This window comes from Pinus tabuliformis, chromosome 1_1, assembly GCF_031772625.1.
Source record: "Pinus tabuliformis cultivar Carrire ecotype Pingquan chromosome 1_1, CPIR1, whole genome shotgun sequence".
Lineage (NCBI taxonomy): Eukaryota > Viridiplantae > Streptophyta > Pinopsida > Pinales > Pinaceae > Pinus > Pinus tabuliformis.
Genome location: NC_142297.1, coordinates 942987333 through 943013617, shown reverse-complemented (window position 1 = coordinate 943013617; position 26285 = coordinate 942987333).

The following is a 26285-nucleotide window of genomic DNA, read 5'->3' as shown; positions in this document are numbered from 1 at the left end:
GGCATGTCAAGTGCCCTTAAATTTCTGCTTTTACATTAATAAAAAAAAGTCACGGGACTTGAGAACCTCCAACATATCTTCTCGTGTTGCAAGCCACTTGGATCGAAAACAACTGATTCTTTAGAATACTGTTGTCATTATCTAATTTTTCAAAGGAGTTGCAATAACTAGGGAATATAATATTAATATGTTTATGCACTTAATTCAGCTTCTTCCTTTTCCCATGCTTTTCTTTCAGGAGATAGTAGCTGGATTAAGGTTTTTTATATTGTAGTTCTTGAGCATCCAACTTTGGGATGATCTATTATCAATGCTAGTTGCTAGCCATGAGACCATGACCTCTGTTTTAACATGGGAAACATATCATTTGAGCGAGGTATACGGTAATAATCAGTATTTCTATGTCCAACTTCAGGATGATCTATTATCAATGATATTTGTTTGCCATGAGAACATGGCCTCTGTTTTAACATGGACAACATATGATCTGAGCTAGATATACTGTAATAATCAGTGTTCCTTTATATAAATTTTGGGTTTTCATTGTTCTGGGACATGTTAGTATTAATTACATAGCCTGTATATAGAATGAAATTTAACACTAGGTAACTTTCATTTGGGTCTTATTGAATTAAGTTGAAAATGATACTTCTAGGACAATTGAAATTTCTAGACATAGCAAGTACAATTATGCATTGTTGAAAACATCAACATTTCCAAAAAATCACTGAGGATCTAGACATTAGAAAATTTAGAAAATCATCAAAGATAAGATGAAAAACAACTATCAAAGATAAGTTGAAAAACACCTTTCATAACTAAGATGTCGCTTGCAAAAAAACATCCCACTTTAACCAGTATAATATGTTGTCCAAGAATGCTACATGGAAAAATAGTGGTCTTTGAAATATATTGCAAGCATCAATATTTTGTCATATACCCGCATGTTGAAGACTCTTCTAAACTATTGCAGGTTCTTACTGGAAATCACTGGGAAAAGCAGGGATTTTTGGACTTACCAATACCAGCTTAGTCATTAACTACATAAATAAATATATTAATTGGGTGCACAATCCAAGAAAGTTTCTCTTAATTTAAGCCATAGAGCTAAGTTTCATGACCAATACTAAAAGCCCTGCTCTACAAAGTCCTGCTTTTGGAAGGAAAAAGTTGAAATTCTTGTGCTATATTATTCGCCTAAAAACCTTACAATATTTCATGGACTCGCAGAGAGGGATTTGTATAGTTAGTCTCAAACAAGGTTGCAGGATGACCACTAGTGCTTTCATCCATTATATGCTATTATAGTTTAAAAGGAATAACATAACACTCGCTCACATGCATAGAATGAGTTGGACACACACAACACTGGGCAAGGGTGCATATCTAGTGATGGTGCATATATGATCCATGGAATTAGAAGGCACAAGTGAGTAATCCATAACAAAAAGTTTGGGGCTCTTCGTAGCTTTCTTCATCAAATTTCTTTGTAAACATAATGAATCAAAACATTCTTCATCAATGTGTTTTGTAAACGTAACGAAAGTTCTTTGTAAACATAATGAATAAAAAATGTTCTTCATCAAAGTGTTTTGTAAACATAACAAATAAATTACCTCAATTGTGGACCCTAGCATGAGAGCCACATGCTTCATCACTCCATATCCATAATACATCATGCAAGCTCCGCGCCACGCCACGGAAAGTTGCAGCATGCTAATAATCTTCTATGGGAAGCAATTATCTCTCTCATCTATAGTATGTGTCAATCTAGACTGGTGGATCTTCAGAGAATTTTATGGTGATATCTGGGCACCTGTGATTGATAGTAGTAGAAGCATATGATTTCAAGTATCATTCTATGCCAGAAACTATGATAAAGGTTCTTTGTCGTGCCCTGGTCCAGGCAGAAATAGAAGAAATATTCATATCATTCTATCCCATAAACTATTATTAAGGTGCTTTTTTATGACTCGGTCTTGGCAAAAGCAGATGAAAGACATAATGCTTTAGCTTATTCAATGGCGTTAATGACGGGACAAAAAGAAAGAAGGTAGTCCTCAAAGCATCCTTTTGATTGAAGGGGTGGGTGGATAGTTAAGGGCTTGGGCCACGCTAACCCACTTTGCAGCAGAGCTCTGCAAATTGAGAAAAGTGAAAGGATTAATGAACTCTTTGCTGAGTTGAAATATTTATGTGAGAAACGACCTGAGCTTGATCAGAAAATCGAGGAGACACACAAATAGAGAGGCTTAAATCAAAATTTCTGCGTACTTTCTCAGTCTTTACACTACCTCACCTTGTTGCAAAGCTCTTCAACCCTCATCAACCCTTCGCGAAAATGTCATCAACTAGTAGTCGCATATTTTAGGGGTTCAGTCCTTCCTCAAGCACTCACATAAGTAGTGACACAAACTTCACCATATGAACTACTATAAGGTCACTGTATTCATCGTAGCTATCTCAACTAATGAACCGAATTACAATTGTTGTTTAACTAATGAACCCAATTACAATTTCTTTTCGAGAAGTAGTTTCACTATAAGAACTAATTGATCGAGTGGTTTAAGCTACATTAGTGGCAGAGGCATTCGTTGAAGATTCAAAGCGAGAGAAAAACCCCGTGCCTACAGAAGCAAGGGCGACTCAAGAACATAGCCTGCTTCATACCAAGTTCCATAAGGCCGATGGACACAAAAAGGGAGGTAGGATAGTGCGGGCAAGCATTCAACTCAACAATGTCCATCTTACAAATTAGGAATCTATAAATTATTTTGGGGATGACCTCTTCCCCCAGTCTAAAATTCTAAAATTTATCCGCGTAGGCATAAAGCTAATTGGTTCTACATCAATTAGGTCCTTCCAAAAGTTAGCCTGGATAAGGTTGCTACTAGATTCATTCTATCATGCCTGGGACTGCTCTAATGTTATATGCACAAGTGAGTTATATCTAACAACCATGAGATATAACCTAGTTAATCTGCTAACAATTCACCTTCTTATGAACAATAACAATAGCTCAGTCAGTGTGTGAATTCTTTTCCAATATTTCTTATTTGAGGTGTTTTTAAAAAGAATTATCATGGCCTCCAACAACCAACTCAGAGCATAGGAGTTGTCCTTGCTACCAAAGAGAAAAATTTCAACCCTGCAGTCCGACTAGTTGCAGGTTATAGCTATAGCTTGAAGAAAGTAGGCTATAAGCAGCATTTGGGTTTTTTTTGCAAGGCCCAGCTGGGAAACCTAACCAACAAGCCTTGTCAAACCACCTCTGCAGTACTTCTTATTGGTCCCCAATTTGAAGCTATACAACCAATTTGAAGCTATACTTGAGTGAAAACCTAACAAAAAAACCTTGTCAGACCGTATGCACATGATTTCTCACTGGTCCCCATTTGAAGTTATACTTGAGTGAATGAAAAGGAACAAATTAAACATAGAAATCAAGCGAGCAAAGCTATCAAACTAGAATAAATTATGCTAGCTTCCTTTCTGTATAGTTTGCAGTGTAAGATTGTATTTGAGCTTTTTTAGCCTACCCATCTCAGCTATACCAAAAAATCAAGGTACATGCGGAAAGAGAAGTCTCCAACATTTGGCATCAATAGCATCCGGCACTAGTGCTAAAAAAATACATTGGATATCAAAAACCTTTTTGCAAGTGGATATAACCTAAATTTTAAATAAAATAAAATTTTTCATTCCACATTCCTAAACTTAACTTTGGATAAAATATAGCTGGTCACAAATATAACTATCAAACAACATTTCTAAACTTTGGATAAAATATAGCTGGTCACAACATTTTCTTGCATTGCATAAGCTAACCTGCATTAAATGGTCCATTTTTCTCGGCCAAACACTTTCGTTAAATTTCAATAAATGAAAATAACTCCTTAAACAATGAGTAAGCCAAAACAAATTCGATCAACAACTCAATTATAACGAATTGCGAATCAACGATCTACCTATCACTATAGTTCTGCCGAAGGCAGAGACTAACAAAAGTATTATTGTAGAAACAAGTAAACAGTGATTATAGTATAAAGTACGATATAAAATTATTTGTATAGACAACGAATCAATTAATATAGGTTCACGTCAATGATGACCACAAACTAAAGCATCCATGGACACTCCAAACGGATATTTTAACCACAAAAATAGCTACAGCCAGCTAGATGTATATATATCATATAGAAACAAAAATAAATCATGCGATTTCGTGTGTATATATATAATCTCTGCATCAATTAATATAGATGCGCCTTAATTAGGAAGACCAATTCAAGCATCTTAGGCAACATGATTTTAACCATAAGAACCTACGGTATAAAGAAATCAGTTGATTTTGATTTGATTTGTATGTATAGAAGTATATGTTACACTCATGTATATGCCCGTAAAAAGGACAGTATGAGTCAGGTAGACTCACTCACGAGCAAATGTGAGGAATCTAATTCTCTGACTAATGGTAAGAATCCCAATTTGGTGGGGAAATAGCAGGGGCCCTGCGGACATGGATACAGTGCATCCATGAGTATTGGAGATAGAGATAAGTGCATAAGGGATGCAATACTTGTACATGCATTGATCTGATCATGAAGAGAGAGCACTGAGACTGTTCAACAGTGCCACCCTACTAGAGATAAGAAATCTGAAGAGCTCATTCATTTTCTGGTCGATGTGGGTAAGAGCGATTTCCAACACTTTGGTGGACATGTTGACGGCATGGATGGAATCCCTTAGTTCATCTCGCATGTTGGAGGATGACTTGGACGTCTTGTTCATGATGTATCTGTCCAGTAAATTGTTGAGGTTTCCAACTGTAATATCTGCCCTGTTCAACTCATACAAGAAGATCTTGAATGCTGACGAACTCTTTCTCTGCATCTCCATAGCTTCCTTCAATTTCTGTTGCATCACGTTGGTCAAACTGTTGATGTCCATGAGAGAAGGAAGACTGCTAGTACTGATCCTTTTCTTCCTTTTAAGAAAGCCGGCACCAGGCATAAATGAGCGGCATAGTGCCTTGAAGGAAAGAGAAGCCACAAGTGCTGTGCAGACAAATATGGTAATGGCCTTCGCTTCCTTGATGGCTTCTTCGACGCCTGATCTATCCATTGATGTTGGCGTTCTTGGGTGAAGGGTATCGGCCATTCGCTTCAAAGTAGACATGCATTTCGCTAATTTGGATTCCATTTCCTTGTTCTTCCTCAATTCATCGGTGCATTTGTCAAGGGAGTCTTTTGCTTTTATCACTTGATTATTCATCTGGGCATGGGCGTGAAGTAAGCCATGGAGGGCGATCTGTACTGAATCTGTACTGACATGTTGTGCTTCTTTATTTTTGACATGCACTCTCTCAACATATTGCACACATCAAGCAGATTGACCAGGTCCTCCATATGTAGGCCCAACCATTTTCCATCTGCATTACTGTCTATCTGCTTGTGCGGGTACAATTCCTTCAAACTGGAATAGATAAAAAGCACGACATCCAGCGCTTGCCCAAGCCAAGCTGTGGAAATATTGTATGACTCTGGCTGCTGTTGTTGCTGTTGTATGAGCATCTCCAACTTAGCTTAAAGTTGGCACTGAAAATCGGATGCACTTTGGAAATTGGCATGCTCCTTGACCTCTTATGCTTGCCATGGCTACGAACAGGAGAAGGCATGAATGAGTGCAGAGCAGCTCCAAGAGAAGTGTAGGAAGAACTCATGATTGCAATCAATGCTCGATCGCTTAATTTCCTCTGTCTCAGGATGAAGATTTGATTATTTCTCTCTATGTGACTGCGCTTGTAATTTCTTGCCTCTGGGAGCATCTAAGGCGCATATTAATACAACTCAGGTCCGTCCGGATCAGCGAGCACGAGAATAGGTACGAACACATGGTGGACAGAAAGAATAGTGGAGAGAATATCTGATATCAGTAATTTAATTTAAGCCAGCCGTTTGTGTACCTTGCATATAGAACGTGTGTCTCCATATTTTATACATAAAGAATCAAGATTCATTAAAGTCAGATTTAAGCATCACGACATGTCTCTGTGTCTCTGCAAATGCACATGGAGCGCACGGCAACAACAAAGTAATTCACGTTGTTTCAATTTAAGATATTCCCACTTTTAATTTCTTGGCTTCTTGTCGAGAAGACCAGTTAACGAAAAGGACACGAAGTAATTGGTTGGTCGCTCGGCACGAAAGCAGAAAGATGCAGAAATAATAATTGGAAAGCAAAGGAGGAATCTGAGGGAGAAATAATAATGTTCCACTCAGCATCTCTGGTTATCCGTGTCGGCGTGTTATGCATAAGCAGCTAACGAGATTACAATGGGGTAGGATTACGCCACACGTTTCCTTCTGTGAGATCCATAGTATCGATGGTCATGACCAACTTAAAAACCAGTGAAGAAATCGTTGAAGCTTATAAATGTTTAAAGAGGGGATGATTCTTTAATGACGATTGTAAGAGTATATATCATTCGAGCGTCCTGGTTTTGAAAAAGTTTATAAGTCTTTCATATTTCTATGTTAGAATAAGTTCAGACAATTTTGGTGTCATGGTTTCGTTTAATATTTATTAGTGTGAGAAAGGTATGAATAAGTTTTTTTTAAGTAGAATTCTCCGAAATACTTAAAAGATGTTAAGTAGAATGTGCTATTTTAATTATTGATTTTAATTGTATAATTAAAAATGAAAAATGCAAATGTTATATATCTAAATCAAATGTTTAAACCTAATTTAAATTTATTTTTTTTACCAAAATATAATTAACAATTTACTATATTATTTATATATAATATACGATGCTATACTGTGCGGGATGTACGATGTGTAATTCAACACGAGAATTGAGGGTTTCAGTAGTGTAATTATACACGACGTTATATATAGTGCACCAGCCTCCTGGTGTGTCATCGACTACGGCCGCATCACATCGACTTATCCATAGCTCGTAGTGGAACCAAAACAGTGGAGTCTTGACCTTTGAGCTCCCATGGATGGTCGGCAGGGGGAGGGTGAAAACCCCTCCTATCGAAATGTTATGCTAGGAAACAGGGGAGTCACAGCAGAACGGCGGGGACTAGCGGACTCCAGTCGTGACCCGCCAGTACTGGGCAATAAATGGCAGTCTAGATTGGTAAACCGTTGCCTTCCCAGGGCACAAAAAAAACCTCGGTATGTTATTCCCAATGCGAAATTAGAGAACTATCGGTGCTACATGCGAGACCATGCCTTAATCTGTAAATTTATTGGATATTGGCCATCTGAACGAGAGCTTACGAAATGGATTCAACAGCGGTGGCGACCAAAAGGGAGTATTGACCTCAAATTGGGTGCGAAAGGTTTTTTCACGGTCATTTTTGCCAACCTTGCAGACAAAGATCGGGTTTTTGAAGAAGGTCCGTATTTCCTGAATAATGCGGGGTTATTCATCAGATACTGGGAAGACCGATACAACCCAGATGACGAAAGGATTATGGCTGCACCCATTTGGGTTCGATTATTCGGGTTGCCGGATGAATGTTGGGATCCCGAAATTTTGGAAGGTATTGGGAATTCGATTGGTACCTTTGTCAAAGTGGCCGAATCGACGAAACGAGGTAAGTATAATTCCTATGCTCGAATTTGTGTGTACATGAATATTGCAGAACCCTTGCCGGATGCAATTGAATTAGAGTACCAAGATGAACTGTGGCAGCAGCCCTTAGATTACGAGCATGTTCCGTTTCGATGTCGGAAATGTCACATTTATGGCCATCTCGCCACAGATTGTCCTCAAAATAGACCTGTAGTAGTAGAGGAGCCCATTAGGGCGAATGCCAGAACAGCAGAGGGGGGGAAAGACACCGAAAATGGCTTCACAGAGGTACACCGAAAACGCAAACATGGTCCCGGTATCGCAAAATCCCAATTCATGGCCTCTACTTCATCCCCAGAGCCTCCAAGTGTGAATAGAAATTCGTTTACTGCCCTTCAAACCGATACAGGTGATGAGCCGGAAGGAGGTCAACAAGTTAAGCACGATACTCAGATTACTCCCATGGATATCATAAAGGATGGCAAGCGTAAAACTCGGAGCCCCAGTCGAGCAATGGAGGGTGAAATGGGTGAGGGAAAGGAAAATCCAGAAGCATTAACACGAATCATCACGGAGGAGATTAAGGAAGTGGGTGTAGATGAAGAAAGGATATTGAAGAAATTACTTACGGAATGGACAAAATTGGACGAACGATTTATCCCGGAGAAAGAGAAACAATTGTATAAAGAAACCTTTCAACGATATAAGGAGAAGAAAGAAGCAGTGGTTGGATCCAGTAGTGACCAACCCGGAAATCCGGAGATCCAAGCTATTGAAGGAGAGGGTCAAGGCAAAGGAGGTCGGAAAAAAGGTAGAAGGACTTTAAATGAATCCATCCAAGCAGTGGGGGAGTCCTTAGTCAATTCTGGAAGGGTGATACCTCTGTCAGAGGTATTCCAACAAATTTCTAAGAAATTTTAATGATTATCACTACTTGGAATATTCGGGGTTTAAATAGTAAAGGCAAGCAGCGGTATCTGAAAGATAGAGTGCAGAAAGATAAACCCAGTATCATGTTGCTTCAGGAGACAAAGATGGAAAGTCAACAATTAGCTAGTATTATTCAACAATTACGAATCGGATATGAGGTTATGGCTTTGGATGCGATTGGAACAGCCGGTGGTTTGGCTATTTTGTGGAATCCGGAAGAGGTTATTTTTGAGCATTGGTGTAGTCTTCCTCGTATTCTTTCTGGCTTGTTTCGACCAGTGGGAACCAGTGATCGAGTGCTTCTTACTGCAGTATATGGTCCCCATAATTATAGAGATCGGCCTGATTTCCTAAAGAATCTTTATACGTTGCGAAGCCTACTTCCAGATATCCCTTGGATAGTTGGAGGGGACTACAATATGATTACAGATATAAGTGAGAAGCGCGGGGGTATAAGACGAGACGACCAGCTTATGATGTTGTTTAAAGATATGATTCGGGACTTGAGATTAGTTGATATTCCAACCACTAATGGAGTTTACACATGGAATAATCGCAGAGGAGGTCACCATCAAATTGCTTGTAGACTGGACCGGTTTTTGTTGTCAGAGAATATTTTGAATCGAGATGTGTTTATTGAGGCGACTATTCTTCCTACTCTTGGCTCAGATCACTGGCCTATCCGTCTAGTTATTGATATCAATATGGTCAAAGGGAGAAAGCCTTTTCGATTTGAGTCGTTTTGGCTGAGAGATCCGAATTTCATGCAAAAAGTGGAAGAGTGGTGGCATCAGATCACTATTAATGCCAGTGGTGGGAGAATGCATACTATCCAATTGAAATTAAAAGAAATTAAACGGCGTATCAAAGAATGGAATAGGAATGAATTTGGGCATATTATTCAAGAGAAGCAAAGGTTAGAACGTGCAATGGAGGATATCCAGCAACGGATTATTTTGGAGGGACGAGATGAGGCTTTAAGTAGGGAGGAAGGATCCATTATCAGTCAGTTGGAGGAGCGACGAAAGCAGGAGGAGATATTGTGGCGACAAAAGTCACGAATTAAATGGCTGCGGGAAGGAGAGAGTAACACCAGATTTTTTCATCAGGCGATGGTTCAACATCGACAGCAGAATCGCATATATTCAATCAAGAACGCAGAGGGAAACAGAGTAATAGATCAGAAAGATATCTCAAAAGCGCTCATTGACTACTTCCACGGAATTTTGACAGAAACTAATCGGAATAGAGCCGAAGCTATTAACTCTATTTGTCGAGAAATCCCGCGGTTAGTAACTGAAGAACAAAATATGGCTTTAATGCGGGCTGTGACCCTGGAAGAATTAGGAGAAGTTGTTATGGGAATGAGCAAGAATAAGGCTCCAGGACCCGATGGGTTTACTGTGGAATTTTTCCAGGCTGGTTGGAAGTTTATGGGTAACGATATTCTAGCAGCGGTGGAAGAATCTCGAATGAGACAACGCATATGGCCAGGTTTAAACTCCACTTTTCTGACCTTAATTCCAAAAAGCAAAAACTCAGACGAGCCACAGGGTTTTCGTCCTATAGCCCTTTGTAACGTTATTTACAAGATAATTTCTACTTTGCTCGTCAAACGCCTGAAACCTCTTCTGCCTACCTTAATAGCGCCTGAACAGACGGGGTTTGTAGAGGGTCGGCAGATTCTGGATGGAATAGTAGTATCTCAGGAAGTGATTCATTCCCTAAAACTGACTAAACAAAAAGGGATGCTCATGAAGCTGGATCTTTCAAAGGCTTATGACAGATTAAATTGGGATTATCTCCGCGCTGTTTTGGAAGCTTTTGGTTTTGCAAACAGATGGATAGCATGGATTTTTAGTATGATCTCGACCCCAAGTTTTTCAATCTTGTTGAATGGCATTCCCACGCCTCAGTTTCATGCGACTAGGGGAATTCGACAAGGGGACCCCATCTCTCCGTTTTTGTTTATTTTGGCTATGGAAGGCCTAGGCAGGAAAATCAAGAAGGAAGTTCTGGACAGACGAATCAGAGGTATACGATTGTGGGGACATAATTTGACTATCACACATCAACAATTTGTTGATGATTTAATGTTGTTTGGTGAAGCATCGTTAAAGGAGGTGAGGAATTTCAAACGAATCCTCGAGGGCTTCAAGCATGCAGCAGGTATGGAGATTAATAATGATAAATCTTGTACCTTTATTTTCAATTCGCATGAATCTATTCAATCTCATTTAACCAGAGTGTTAGGGTTTAAGAGGGGGGTGCTTCCCACGAAGTACTTGGGCATTCAATTGGATGCAAATCCTAATAGGATTAAGAACTGGCAAAGTTTGTTGGACCGGGTTCGAAAAAGGTTAGATACTTGGACCTTTAGATTGCTGAATTTACCGAGTCGAATTGTTTTATTGAAATCTGTCTTATTATCTATTCCAATTTATCACTTATCGATTATGGCTGCTCCAAAAGCAGTCTGTGGTAAGATGCGAGAAATCTTCCGTAAATTTTTATGGGGTGGTCCCAAACAGCAGCGGAAATGGCCGCTGGTATCATGGAAGAAGGTAAGTATGCGGAAAGAGGAAGGGGGTCTGGGTGTGCGAGACCCGGAAATTATCAATAACATCCTTGGCGCAAAACTCTGGTGGCGGTGGGTTCAAGGTGGAGATGATGTTTGGAAACGAATATGGCAATATAAGTATCGAATGCCTCAGCACCCTATGGAACGATTGCATGTACAGGACCACCCTAGGGGTTCACAGATTTGGGATTTCGCCAATCGAAATAAGGCTATAGTGCAGGACTATGCCTTTTGGGAAATCCGTGATGGAAACTCTGCCCGGTTTTGGGAGGATAGTTGGCAACAATGGAGCATTTTGAATAGATTACCATGTTTGCAAGATATACAAGATATAGCGCAAAGAAGAGGGATGTATTACGTTAAAGATTATTGGAAACGTACGCACCAATCAGATATATGGCGAGAATGGAGGCGACCGGATGAATGGATGGATACTCTTGGACAAGAGGCACGTCAATCTTTTGATCGGATAATAGAAATGAGGAAAATTAAAATTCGAGAAGGCACTGATATCCTGCGATGGGGTAAGGCAATGATTGGAATGTTTACGGTAAAGGAAGCATATTATTGGGCTACGAAGGAGGATAGACCGGCAGAACAGGTTGACTGGAAACAACTTTGGGGCTGTAAATGGTGGCCCAAGGTTACTTGCTTTGCTTGGTTGGTGTGTCGAGGGAGGATCCTCACCTGGGATCAAATGCAAAAAAGAGGTATGATAGGTCCATCCCGCTGTCATCTCTGTAATGCAGCTTTCGAAACCCAGGAACATTTGCTGAATCACTGTATGTATACTTTAAGTCTTTGGGAGGAGATCCGAGTACTTTTCGGCAGGACAAGGAGGGATCCTGGTAGTATACGAAATACACTCTTTCATTGGGGCAAAGGGAATTTCCAAAGCCCTGTTGTCAGACGACTTTGGAACCTTGCTCCTGGTTTTCTCATTTGGGCAACCTGGAAAGAAAGGAATAGACGAATTTTTCGGGATACTTCTTGGCCGCCACAGCAGCTTTGGGAGCAAATATGCTGCTCTTTGAAAGAAACGGTTTTGGCAGCAGCTTGGGATGAAGAGGACTGGCGTTTGACTCCGGAGGAACAGCGGATTATACTCCAACTCAATTTGGATTTCCAAATGCTTTATCCCAGGCCTGACCGCCAATTGAAGCGAGAAGTACTAAGTCCCAACCATTACCGAATGCCTGGTGAAAGAAGATTGAAGCTTAATTTCGATGGCGCGTCTAAGGGTAACCCGGGGCAAGCAGGCTTTGGGGGTCTGTTCAGGGATCATAATGGTCATACAAGATGGCTTTTTGCTGAAGATGGCGGAGAGATGACAAACAATGAAGCGGAACTCTGGGCGGTTTTTCATGGTCTCCGAATAGCAGTTCGACAGGGTTACATGGGTTTAGAGATAGAGGGCGATTCACTTATTACTGTTGATATGTTAAAGAAGTTACGAAATGGTAAGAGCTGGGCCTCTGTGTCAAAGAGTTGGCGGACAGCTGCGATTTTGCAGGATATTGAACTCCTCCTACGTCGGGTTGAATATCTTTTGATTACTCATGTGCTACGGGATGGCAACCGCGCAGCCGACCTATTGGCTAATTGGGGGGGTGGAGGGCCGAATAGACGAATGGATTGCAGCTGGGCATCGGTACAAAATGATCCCAGCTGGCATGACTTACATAACATCCTGCATCAAGATCATGCTGATGCGGTTGCCTGGCAGAGGCGCTCAGCGCAATGATTTACTTTTCCATCGAATATGATGTTACAACGACCTCCCACAGGTGCCATCACACATACGGGCAGGATAATCTGTAGACGGAAGGACAGAGCATTCAAGACAAGATCATATTATCCAGCCTTTCGATTTAATATGGTTAATGACAGTACTAAGGAGAGCATGCCACCAAGAGGGAGATTGCGATTCCCAAGCGGCCATTGGGTTAGGGTACCAAGACGACGTGCATATTATGACGGCGAAGTATCCCCATTATCCTTGTTTGATGGTGGTGTTTTAGGCAGAGCAATTAATGATTCAGATCGATCGTGGTGGGTTTGGTTCGCAAGGTGGCAGGTTCTCGGGCCCTCTACCATTGCATGCAGTTTATTTAACTTTCATCTGCATTGTATTACTGATAGCCATTTCATAGTTCAATTCTATCAGCCCGGCGTCTGTAAGGTGATGGAGTATCAGGGGCGCGGAGGTAGGCTTACGCGTAGTCAAACGGCCAACTTCATGGAGAAGGGTAAAAGCCCTGTGGGGGACACCATGAAGAAGGCGTCTATCGATATTCAGGGGGATTCGGGCGAGGAATTGGAGAAGCCGAGGGTTTTTGCAGAGGCTGCACCTCGCGGAGGAGGGAAAGGGAAAGTGGGTATTCGGAAGCCACCAATGTGTACTGTGGAGAATAGTGAGGATGACAGTCAAGATTGGAGTGATGCTGAACGAGGTTGTCATGGGGTAATGTGAGGAAGAGGGTCACAGCGAGGGAGAGGCCGCCCAGCAGGCCGTGGTGGTGGGGGACATAGAAGCGCAACTCAGTTTGATGATCTCGGGGAGGGTGCTGCCACTGAGGGCCGACGATATAAACGGGGCAAGAAGGATATCAGGCAACGATTGCAGGAGGCTGAAGCTGCGTATGTCACAGATACTCATCCGGATATCCGCACGATGATTGAACAAATGGAAGATGAAGCTTTGCAGGGTTATTCAGAGCCTGAGATGGGCGATTGGGAACAATACTTACCTGATCCTGGGCATACCCGTGGCAGACGGTCACTTTACAAACAGTCGTTGCATGTGTACTGGGGGATGAAGAGGTTACTAGCTAAAGCCATGGAACAGGTGGCTCTTGAGATGGCAGAGTTGATTCAGGGCATTCCCACCATGAAGAAGGAGTTGAAAAATATTCAGATTATTCTTATGATGCAAGAAAAGAAAATGGATGACATTGTGGCGCTGTTACAGACTGGCGGTTTGGGGGTTAAGCTGGAGAAGGAGGGGTTGCCGACGAAGGAGCAAGAGGCTCCGTCGCAGTAGACCCAGTATTAACAGCCATGTTCGTAGTAGTGCAGCAGTTTTTTAATTTGGTTGGTTCTTTCCTGTTTTGTTTATATATATGCTGAAGGACAAAGACTCTGACTTAGTAGTAAGCTTAGATGTTTATATCGCATGGATAGAAAGACTGGTTATTTTTTGTTTTTGGATGGCTTTCAAACATTTCAGATGGTTAGCCTGGTTTCCCTTAAGGGCGGGCGATGACCTGTCCATATTATGTATTTGTCCAATGTTTTTACAGTAATGGAAATCGAGTACCGCACTAGCTTACAAAAAAAAAAATATTATTTATATATAAATATTAATTTTTTAAAATTCACTATATTGAAATTGATAGTTTCTAACAAGTACATAACCTATTTTGAAAGGTGGCTTCACTCTTGAAAGCTGCATGGTTTGATTATGTGACATCTCCTCGGCCACATGTCCTCATTCCCATGTAACAATAAAATTCACTGTATAATATAACTTTTTGTAACTATTTCTATTATAAATTTATAACATAAGATTTTTGGATTAAGATTTTTAGGTTTTAATGTTTTATAATATAATATAACATTTTGAAGTTTAATATAAGACCAATCTAGATCTATCTTAACCATGGATCTAACTATGGATCTATCAAGCACCGAGATGGATCCAATCTCTCGAGGTGCAAACATTTTTTGGAGTGAAAAATTTGAGGAAACGTTTGCACTTCGAGACATTTGATCCTTCTCGGCGCTTGATAGATCAAGGGTTAAGATGGATCTAGGCTAGTTATATAATACTATATAATGTTTATATTTACATCTATGTGTCTCTTTCTTATTCTCTATCTCTATCTCACCCCCAAACATGCACACACTCTCTCCATATCTATATTTCTCTCTCCCCTCCCTATTCCTCTCTGCCACTTTCTTTTCCCCTTCTCTCTCTCTCCCCCATGCTCCTCTCTCCCACTCTCTCTCCATCCCTCCCTTGTAACTCCCTCTCTCTCCACCTTTCTCCCTGTATGTATTTCTTCGTCCTTCCCTCTCTTCCCCCTCCAACTCTGTCTCTCTTTCCTTCTCTTTCTTGAGAGCTCTCTCTCCATTTCTGTGCCACCTCCCTTTGTCTCTCCCCCCATCTCTCCCTATGTCTCTCTCTCTCTTCAACTCTATCACTATCTCCCATTCTCTTCCTTTCTCTCTCTCCCCTCCATCTTTGTGTCTCCCTCTCTCTCTCTTCCCCTTCTCTCCCTATCTCTCTGTCACATACCCCAGTGGCCTAATTTACAGTTGCATGCTAGGCTCCCATTCCTCAATTTAACTTTGATTAAAGTTAGATTCAATAGTCATCACAAGTATAATTATTCCATCATTACATGAACAAATATTATTCATGCAGCTCTACTCATACTCATAAACATTCGACAACATCAAAAGTAATGAACCATAAGATAACACAATACAATTATACTACTAATTTTAAAGATGTGACACATAAAGAGTAAGGAGCCACATACAGAACATCCCAAGTAATTGAATCCAACTAGATTAGCTGACAAAAGTCAATTGGAAAAACTGAGCACCGCCACCCAACCTAGAACTATCTTCCACCAGTTCACCCCCGAGCCTAGAGTTCTTGCCATGGATCAACTGCCTTTGTCGATCTCTTCAATGGGTATTTAATATCCTCTTTCATGATATTGTTTCCATTAGCGGCGCCCCGCTTTTATGGATATATTTTTATCCATTTGCCTAGGGTTTTACCAGAAAATCTCGTCTTTCTCTCTTGCGAGGTTTCTCCTCATAAAAGCTTGCCTTTCTCTCCCGCATGGATTTTATGTTTTTCTTAACTTAGCATCTTTCTCCAGATAGGTAACTTAATAGATATTTATCTCTAAATCCATTAAGCTTATCTAGAATGATATCTAGAAGTCCCCATTCACCAATGGGATTTTATTTGGCAAGAACCTAATCTCTTGGTGTCTATTTTTCCAAGTGTTTTACATTACCTTTATTTATTTAAAAATAAAGTATTTACGTTCATTGTTACACCTTGGACATAGATTTTCTTAGCTTAGGTTAGCATAGTGTTATATTCAATGGAGGGGTGTTACACTCTCTCCCCTCCTCTTCTCTCTCTTCCTCTCTTCTATCCCTCACTCTCTCTCCATCTCTCCCTTGTCACTCCCTCTCTCTACCTCTCTCTATCTCTCTCTCTCTCTCTCTCTCTCTCTCTCTCTACCTTCTAGTTTTGTCACGATCTCCCTCCCTCTCTCTACCTTCTAGTTTTGTCACTATCTCCCACCCTCTCTCCGGCCTTCTCTCCCATTTACTTTTCTTGTTGCCATCCCTTGGATCCTTAGTTAAGATAGATCTATGTTGATTCTTACTAATACTATTTATATGACATAAATTTCACATCTTTAAATATAAAAGTATTCTTATTTTTAATTTTATTAAAACCTTAATTTAATTTCTATGAGAATATTTTTAGTAATCGTGGGATAGAGGGTTTAGATATATCTCAAAATTAATTATAACCTTTTTCCTTTTATTTTCAATTAAAAAATGTTATAAAATTAAATTAAAATAAATTATTTTTATTGTGAAATAAGTTATGGTTTTTGGGCATGTGGTATTGATAAGCCACGTATTGTAACAAAGCCTATTTACAAGTTAATAATATCCATGGTAAAGTGGGGTTGAATATCCATGGTTAAGAATCTTGTCATATTGTTATAAAATATTTTGATTGTGAAATAAGTTATGGTTTTTGGGGATGTGGTATTGATAATCCATGGTATTGGCCCATAGTATTGTAACAAAGCCTATTTACAAGTTCATAATATATGTGGTAAAGTCGGGGTGAAGGGTGAATACCATGGTTAAGAATATTTTCATATTGTTTTAAAATATTTTGATTGTGAAATAAGTTACTTTTTTTTGGTATGTGGTATTGATAACCCATGTTATTGGCCCATGGTATTGTAACAAAGCTTAGTTTTTACAAGTTAATTATATACACGATAAAATGAGGGTGAATGTCCATGGTTAAGAATCTTGTGATATTGTTATAAAATATTTTGGTTGTGAATTAAGTTATGGTTTTTGGGCATGCTGTTTTGATAAACCATGGTATTGTCACAAAGCCTATTCACAAGTTAATAACAAAATCAAAACATAACAAATTGATTTTTATTATTTTCATTACTTCAACTTTTTATTATTAATCAAGCCAACATTTAAATGTATGGTATTGGCTCATGGTATTGTAACAAAGCCTATTCACAAGTTAATAACAAAATCAAAATATAACAAATTGATTTTTATTATTTTTATTACTTCAACACTTTATTATTAATTAAGCCAACATTTTAAATGTTTTCACTCATTCCCAATATCACTTTTAATTTTTTTCTATTTTTACACTTACACATCTACTCTATACTTGGGTGTTGAGCGCCTCCCCAATAAAGTAATGTAACATTGTTTATTTCAATTTTATTAAATAAATTTATAGTAGTTTATAATAATATTGGGTTTATTTATTTTAATATTAGGATTAGATTTAATAAGATTATGTTTATAATATTAGTTTTAAGTTTAGTATTAATAATATTAAGTTTAGGCTTAGTAATTATAATATAATTTTTAGATATTAATATTAAGTTTAGGTTTATTAATTATAATACAATTTTTAGGTTTCAATAATGATTTAGGTTTAAATATTAAGTTTTATTATTAAGTTTAATAACTAGGATTAATGTTATTTTTAAGTTTATAATATTAAGTTTAGGTTTAATAATAATATAATAATACATTAATTTTATAATAATATTAGGTTAGTATAGTAATGTTAATATTATTATTGATTACTATTAATAATATTTTAACATTAAATAACTTTTTTTTTCATAAGTAAGCACTCATCAGGGATTTGAAGTGGTGACTTATTGCAAGGAGTGCATTAACAGTGCACCCATTCACTGTCAATCCAAAGCCCCATGGGCATTTTAACATTAAATATCACTAATATTAATAGTAACATTTATATAACATTAATAATAATTACATAACATTAATACTAATGCTAATATTGATTATTAGTCATATTTTATTTATAAAAAATGTCGAGGGCGGCGGCGGCGGCGACAATGACGACGACAACGATGATGATGCCATTCTCTTTTATAGTAATATTAATGTTATTATTACTAACATTTAATAACCTTAATATTAGTACATATTATTAGTTATAATAATGACAACAACATTCACTTTAATAGTAAAACATTCAATACATTCACATTAATATTAAAACATCTCAATAATTATCTGTTTCTAATATAGTTTTTAATGGTCTCCAATCTTTCTCAAGAGACACCATTGTTGTGTTTCAAAAGTTATTTCCAGGTGTTAACCATAGAGACATATATTGGATGGGTAGGGTTAACTATAACCAAACCAAGGTTTACAATCAACAAACACCATTGCAATAGTAACCATAGTCAAATAATTGTCAACAATAGACAAACCATATTCAAATTAATCAACCATAGTTAAAACGTATTCAAAACATGGTGAGATATAGTCAACCATATTCAACTATAGTTGAACATAGTCAAACCATGTTCAAGCATAGTCAATCATGATGGACCATAGTTAAACCATGGTCAGCCATATTCATATAATCGTTAACCATAGTCATTGATAGTCAATACAAAATCAATGATATATAAACATGGTGAACATGGACAACTACAATAAATCATGCTCAACCATACTCAAATAATTATTAAACATAGCCATGTTCACCCATGGTCAATGCTTAAACCTAAAAAGTATAGAAATATATCGAACACCAGAATGTGACAAAGATTATCACAATGTTACATGACATTGGATTTTATCCAACGTCATAATCTGACATTACAAAAGTAGTCAACCACATTAGAAAATGTGGTTGTCTATGTTGGACTATGTTTTATAGTGAACACTCTTCAAGCTCAGTCAAATATAATCACCTATTATTATTAATAATTAATATTAATGGTCAAACATAGTCAACCACATTAGTAAAACACAGTAAAAAAATGTAAACCTTTATAATAAATGTTTAAATAATTGACCATGATCAAATTTGGTCAACACTATGTTTACCATATTTAATAATAGTCAACCTTATTCAGTGATAGTTATCTTCACTCAACATAACTCAACCATTGTCAATTATTGTCAACCATGGTTGACCAAAGTCAAACATTGTCAACCTTAGTCAATTATGGTCATCTTTGGTCGGTCATAATCAACCATGATCAAACATTATGGTCAAACAAGATCTCTATGGTTGGGATAGTCAAACATGGTCAACCAAGGTGTCTATGGTTGAATATGGTCATCAATTTATCTATGGTCAATCATGGTTAAGAATGGTAAAGCATGTTCAACCATGGTAAACCATGATAAACCATAGCTAACCATGATATACCATGGTCGAACAAGGTGAATCATAGTCAACCATTGTTGAATATGGTTAATGATGGTTAACCATCATCAACCATGGTTAAATTTTGTCAACCATGATCAACCATGTTCCACTATGATCACCCATGGTCAACCATGATCAACCATGTTCCACCATGATCACCCATGGTCAACCATCATCAACCATGGTCATAATGGTCAATCAATGTCTTTATCATAAACCATGATCAACCATGGTTAATGTCTCTATGGTCAACCATATTAAACCATGATCAAACATGGTTAATGTCTCTACTCCTCAATCATGATCAAATATGATTAACCATGGTCAACAATGGTCACCCATGATCAACCACGGTCAACCATGATCAACTATGGCCAACCATGGTCATTGATGGTCAATCATGATCAACCATGGTTGAATTTTGTCAACCATGATCAATCAATCTCAACCAACATCAATCATGATCAACCATTAAGGTAAACATTTTTTAATATTAATGTAACATTAACATTAACATTCATATCAGCTTGACCACAGTGAACCTCATCAACCATGGTCAACCATGTTCAGCCATGGTCAACCATGGTCAACAAAAGTAACCAATGGTCAATAAGGGTAAACTAGGGTTAGTGAAAATTAATAATGGTTAACCATGGTCAGCCACAATTAACCATGGTGAACCATGGTCAACCTATAGTTAACCATGGTCAACCTCTAGTTAACGATAGTTAACCATTGTCAATCTTGTCTACCTCAATCAACCATGGTCAACCACGGTTAACCATGGTCAATCATGGTCAATTACGGTCAACTAGGATCATCTATGATAAAAAATGGTTAACCATGGTTGAATTTTGTCAACCATGATATCTCTAGTTGAATTTGGTCAACCATAGTGTTATGAGGATTTTTGCATCAACGGATAAATACTAATTCCCTAGGTAGGTAGTTATACCTAGAACAACAAATTTAAAGCGCTTATCCTTTTTCTATAGATGATAAATAAGACATGGGAATCAAAGGACTTACTTGTTCTTTTGCTTTCCTTTTATCTCCTTTGTATGGCTCCCATCGCTCCTTCTTGAACTTAACTTGCTCAAAAAGTACCTAAAAGCATAAACAGAAGACAGAGAACCAATCAAAGCAAGAGATCTATTGACTATAAGTAAATGGAATCAGATACATTCACACATATAAACATCATATATCAAGATAAGCATATGGAAAAAGGTGTAAACAACTTTCTTAAGTAGAAGGAAGAATTACAACCATGAAGTCTAATCCATTGGCACTCTTCCAGCTTGGGTTCCAACCAACATCACATCAATAGCACAACACTCTAGCAGCATAACAATACTTGTTTATAATATAAATCCTCACACCAATAGTATCTCCTTACAAATTCTCAAAGTCTAGCCCCTGATCACTTACATGAGTGCTCAATTTATAGGAAAATGGAGGAGGTTTGGTCATAAATGAGGGGATTGAATGGCCTTCCCAACTTAGAGTTAGTTTCCATGGAGGAAGGGATGAGAGGATAGGAGGTAGCTTAACTCATTCCTCATCCATTTTCGAGCTCATAGGAGATGATAAGTGTGGGAATCTTCTAGATGACTCCAGATGAAAAGAATATTCTCAGAACCCTATGTGAATTTCGCTCAATGTCACCCAGCGCAGGTCTAGTGGGTCTAGGTGCTCTGTAGAGCACCTTGACATGGGCCTACTTGCAGTGAAGCACACTTACCCCTATCCAAGGCTGCGCCCGTCCCTCAAGGAGGCAATTCTGGAGGGTTTCAGGCCAAGAAACTCTCTGGGAAGGAGGCATTCAAAGTGGTGACTTGTCTAGGGCATGTAGCAACTGAATTAGGGTTTGATGAGCCCTAATGGTATTGATCTGAATGACGGGAGTGATGTGCACAAACGGATTTGTAACAGCTACCCCCTAAAGCATGAAGTCAAAAATAATGATGTCGACTGATATGCTTTATGATGTGATGAGGAGGTTACAAAGTGGTTGGTGACCAGCATCGATTACAATACATAATATCATGATATTTTGAGTTTTTCTCATGAATTGCTAAGGGAAGGGATACCCATGCTCAACATATTAACTTTCATTACAAGTACATAGATAGTCATCTACAGATATAGACCCATGATAGGATGACCATCAATGTAAATCCATTGTACGGATGGTTTGGTACATTTCCTGAAATCACAGCTCAGATGGATGAAACTAAATTTGAGGTCTTTTATCTCGTTCAATAATTCGCTCAAGTATGAGTCTAACCATGTGAATATGTGATCTAAAGTCAAACATGGGAAGTCACCATTTGATTACCAACCAATGATGTAAGTCGTTAACAGACATGAGAGAAATCAATGATAATGATAATGATCCTCAAGGTACTGCAGTACATTCTGCATACTGTGAATGGATGTTTTGACGTCGAACACCATACAAGTCTTTCAGTCGAAGGCCAATGACGTCAACCTATCGCCAGAAATGAGAAACTTGTCATTGATGTATGCAAGCCTCATGGTATTGGAAGGGTGTTTCTAAGTCAACTTCTTGGATAATGTGGTGATGTCGACAAGAAGTGACTCGTCGCAAGAGGGCCTTGATGTGTCCCACATCAACGCATTGAAACGAGAGTAATGATTTTGGAGACAGAATTTGACTGACAACACAAGGTTCAGAAATGGCAGTCATAAAAATGAAGGTTTATGAGTATTGCAAAGGATGAATTTTAACTGAGTTACTTCTCTTGAACATGTCGGAAACACAGAATGGATCGGTAGCATTGACCCAAAACGAAAGTAATGGATGGTATGATAGACCAAGGTATGATCACCATCAAGCAGATAATCCAACCTAAATAGTCACAATGATGAAGTGAAAGTGTCATGTTCAAGAGCGACCTGTTGCCATAAAGTGGTTTACCCCTTTTCCAATTTCCCCAGTCATTGCTGACCAATACATATTTATTTTTTATCAAGCTTGAGGAGGATAACATATGCTTGCTGTATAATTCCACCCTTTGGGTGAATCCATTGCTATGTGATGTTTTAACAAGTCTAGCGGAGGTGAAACTTGGTCTTGTCATGATGGACAGGCTTGTTGCTATTTGATGTTTTAAAGAGTCTAACGACAATGATAACTAGGTCCTTTTCATGTTTAGAGAGTTTGAAAAGGGACTAAAATAAAACTCCACAAGTTCTTTTTCATATATTTGTCGCTCAAGTCTGAAAAAGCGTAAGAAAATACAAGAGAGAACCTATTAACCATGTTCGGTCAACGTATTCCTTTTTCATAAATAATCTATCTCAGCTTCGAAAAGGGTTAAACTTATACTGAGTAGATGGCATTTCCAATCCATTAACAAGATGAAAAGGACAAGTGATCGACAATGTTTTCATATTTTGAAAGTCTGAAAAGAGCTTAAAGAGGACTCCAAGGGGATTCCTTTTACAATGTTTAATAGAGCTCAAAAAAGAGATAAAAGTATGCTCTATGGTCAAAGTACAATTCACGATCGTGCATGTCAAATTCTATAAGTCAGATGTAAATCTATTCAAAGTAAGACCAAACAGATTAAACATACATGTTTCATTGGTAAAAATAGGTAAATACTGAAGTTTATTAATTTAATGTTCATGAAATAAACACAAAAACATGAATTTACCATGTTATTTTCACCATTTGATATTTACCATTCAGTTTGTGCTCTGACCCTGTTTTTTACCTCGATCTTCATTAGCTGGTTGTGAGAGATTCTGTGGATCATTTCTCGTGTCGTCTAGACTAGGTAGGAGGTGTACCCCTCCTCTTTCTTTTCATGTCATTATTTTACTATTTCATGCAAGTTTTTAGGGTTTTTAGGGCCCCTGGGGTTTGAATTCTTCGCCCTAGAATCATCGCAGAATTGCATGTTGAAAACTACGCTGGGAAGCACCCAGACAAAAGGCATTCTGCACTGCAGCACATTGTCTCCTTTCCTACGCTGTGTTGGGCGATTTTCACAAACTTGTTTCAACAAATTGACCCAAAATTTCTCCCTTTTTTTGCATGACAAGGATCCTAACTAAGCTTATGGTTTGATTTCAAGCTTTCATCGGATCAGAATGTCTATTAATTGGCGAGAAAGAGAGCATGAAGAACAAGACATGGTTTCGATAAATGATCTGGGTACAGTTGAGGCCCTCAAAAACTGTGGGTTGCTCAAATACTTCAGGTTGTCGGGAATGAGGTAATAATAAGAACTATTGCAGTTCCTAGTTCATGCATGGGATCTGACAGATCAGGCTTTTCACATAAGGGACAAAGTTGTCCCTATTGTGATCGATGATGTTTACTTTCTTACAAGGTTATCGAGTTGTGGTGCCCCCATATCTCTTTCGTGTTCTTCCCGTGGAGGAGAGTCAGTTAAGGACTATGTTCGACAATTCTATCGGCCAAGTGCACAGCCTAGCAAGGATGGAAAGATAATCATAAAAGATATCCATGATTTGCATTTGAGAACAATCCTTTTCACCATCACAAAGTTGGTAGGTAGTGTGACACTTCATCTGTCAAACAGATCATATGTGCAATATGCTCTTGAGTGTCTTGAGGCAACTTTATTCAACTGGTGTGAGGCAGTACTTTCTTCACTAAAAGAGTAGCTAACAAAGGTAAAGAATGGCAAGACAAATAACTTTAGCTATGGATCACTCTTATTTTCTTTTACCTTAGAAAGAATTCCATTGATGCAACCCAGCATGTAGCACTGTGTGTAGCCGGTCCTAGAGATCCATGGATGGAGCGGTGGGTCGAATTGATGGCTAGACATGCTGGTCAGTCATCGATTACATTTTCCACTTAATTCTTTAGTTGGCTCGATCGACAACACATTATCATCGAGGATCATCCATACTCAGGGATGGATTTTCATGGAGATCCAGAATTAATTCTACTAGTGGGCGCTCAATGGGATGCTACAGATAAATTGCTTTTGACCAAAATGTTTTTTGATTTTTAAGTTTCTACATGTTTTTGTGTTTTTATGTTCCAAGACTAAAATAAAATCATTCTCATGCATGCAAATGTGGGTATTGTTTGACCTATGAGGAACTGACAGGAGGCAGGTGGGCTAGCGCGGAGAAATGTTGGGAGAGCAATTCTCCAGGATTTGGATTTGGCCAAGACATTGGCAGAGTTACAGGATCATGTAGAGGAATTAATCCTTGGTAGTCCAGTTGTTCAGATCGAGGAGTTACCTGTGAAGCTGTAGTGTCATACTATTAGTGTTCCAGGCTGTTGGATGCAACTCTTGCACATGATAGCTCAGACTGTGACTTGTTATCATGAGCATCACTAACTCTACTTAGGATGTTTTTTGCATGCATTTTGAGTTTTTAGGTCAGATGACCAAACATGTCTTGGACACAAATTTTGTAAAAAATTTTAAAACATCTATTTATTTTACTTTCACAGTTTTTGTATATATGGTTATGTGCAATCCTATTCAACTAATGATGTGAATTGAAATTTACTACATGTGTCGCAAATTTTTATTTAAGACATAGTTTTCTAATGAGTCAATTAATGTGTTAAAGTTTCTAGAAATATGTTGATATTGAATGTGCTCAAAATGTCTTTCGAAAATATGAACTCTAAGGAACATACGAATAATTGCTGGGTTTTAGATGGTATAAATGTTTGTTAGTCGTAGTACGACGTGTTGTGAGTCCAACCTAACGATGATTCGATGAACACCAAGTGAAATGGCATCAGGGAGAAGTTCGATCAATGTGCTATACTCAGTGATATTTTTCGTCAATCGACTGATACAAATCCCTTGAAAACTCACTAACTCGCCACTTGGATCGAAAATGGCCCATGCCGCAGAAGATAGGTTCTGCATACTACGACTAGCACCATCAGCATAACCAACAAATGGTTCCAAAGGTTCTGACATCTACGACAAATGCAAAGTGGATTATTTAACCACATAAAAACTCTCAAAGAAACACTGACACACACACATGCAATTAAAGCATATATATAGTGATTTTTACTACACTCAATTAAGAATAGTAACGTTTGCGATACAGCCCATTTTGGGGCTGTGACAATGGAATTCCATAATAATCCACCAACTCGTAGGCACATTTCACCAAAACACACTTGACAATATAAGGACCCATCCAAAGCAGTTCAAATTTTCCTGCTCCTAGTTTATCAGCTTCCTGATCGTAAAGAAAGACCAGTTCTCCTTCTGAGAAAACACGAGGTTTCACATTTCTGTCATATGATGCCTTCATTCGTTTCTTATGCACATCATTAGCCAATTCAGCTTCACAACGGGTTTCATCCAGATGGATAAGTTCCAAGAAATGCGCTTCTTCTTCAGAAGTGTCAGGTAACAGGTTAATCGCGAGTTTGAGAGATAAAATTTCACATTGTATTGGCAAGATTGCCTCCAGACCATACACCAATTGAAAGGGTGTGAATCCAGTTTCATTTCTCACCAAGGTTCGATATGCCCACAAGGCAGAGTACATGATTAAATTTCAGTTTCTTTTATGAACCCCTATCATTCTTTGAAGCATTCACTTCAGGACTTTGTTAATGGCCTCAACTTCTCCATTCACTTGCAAGTAATAAGGAGTAGAACTATCATGTG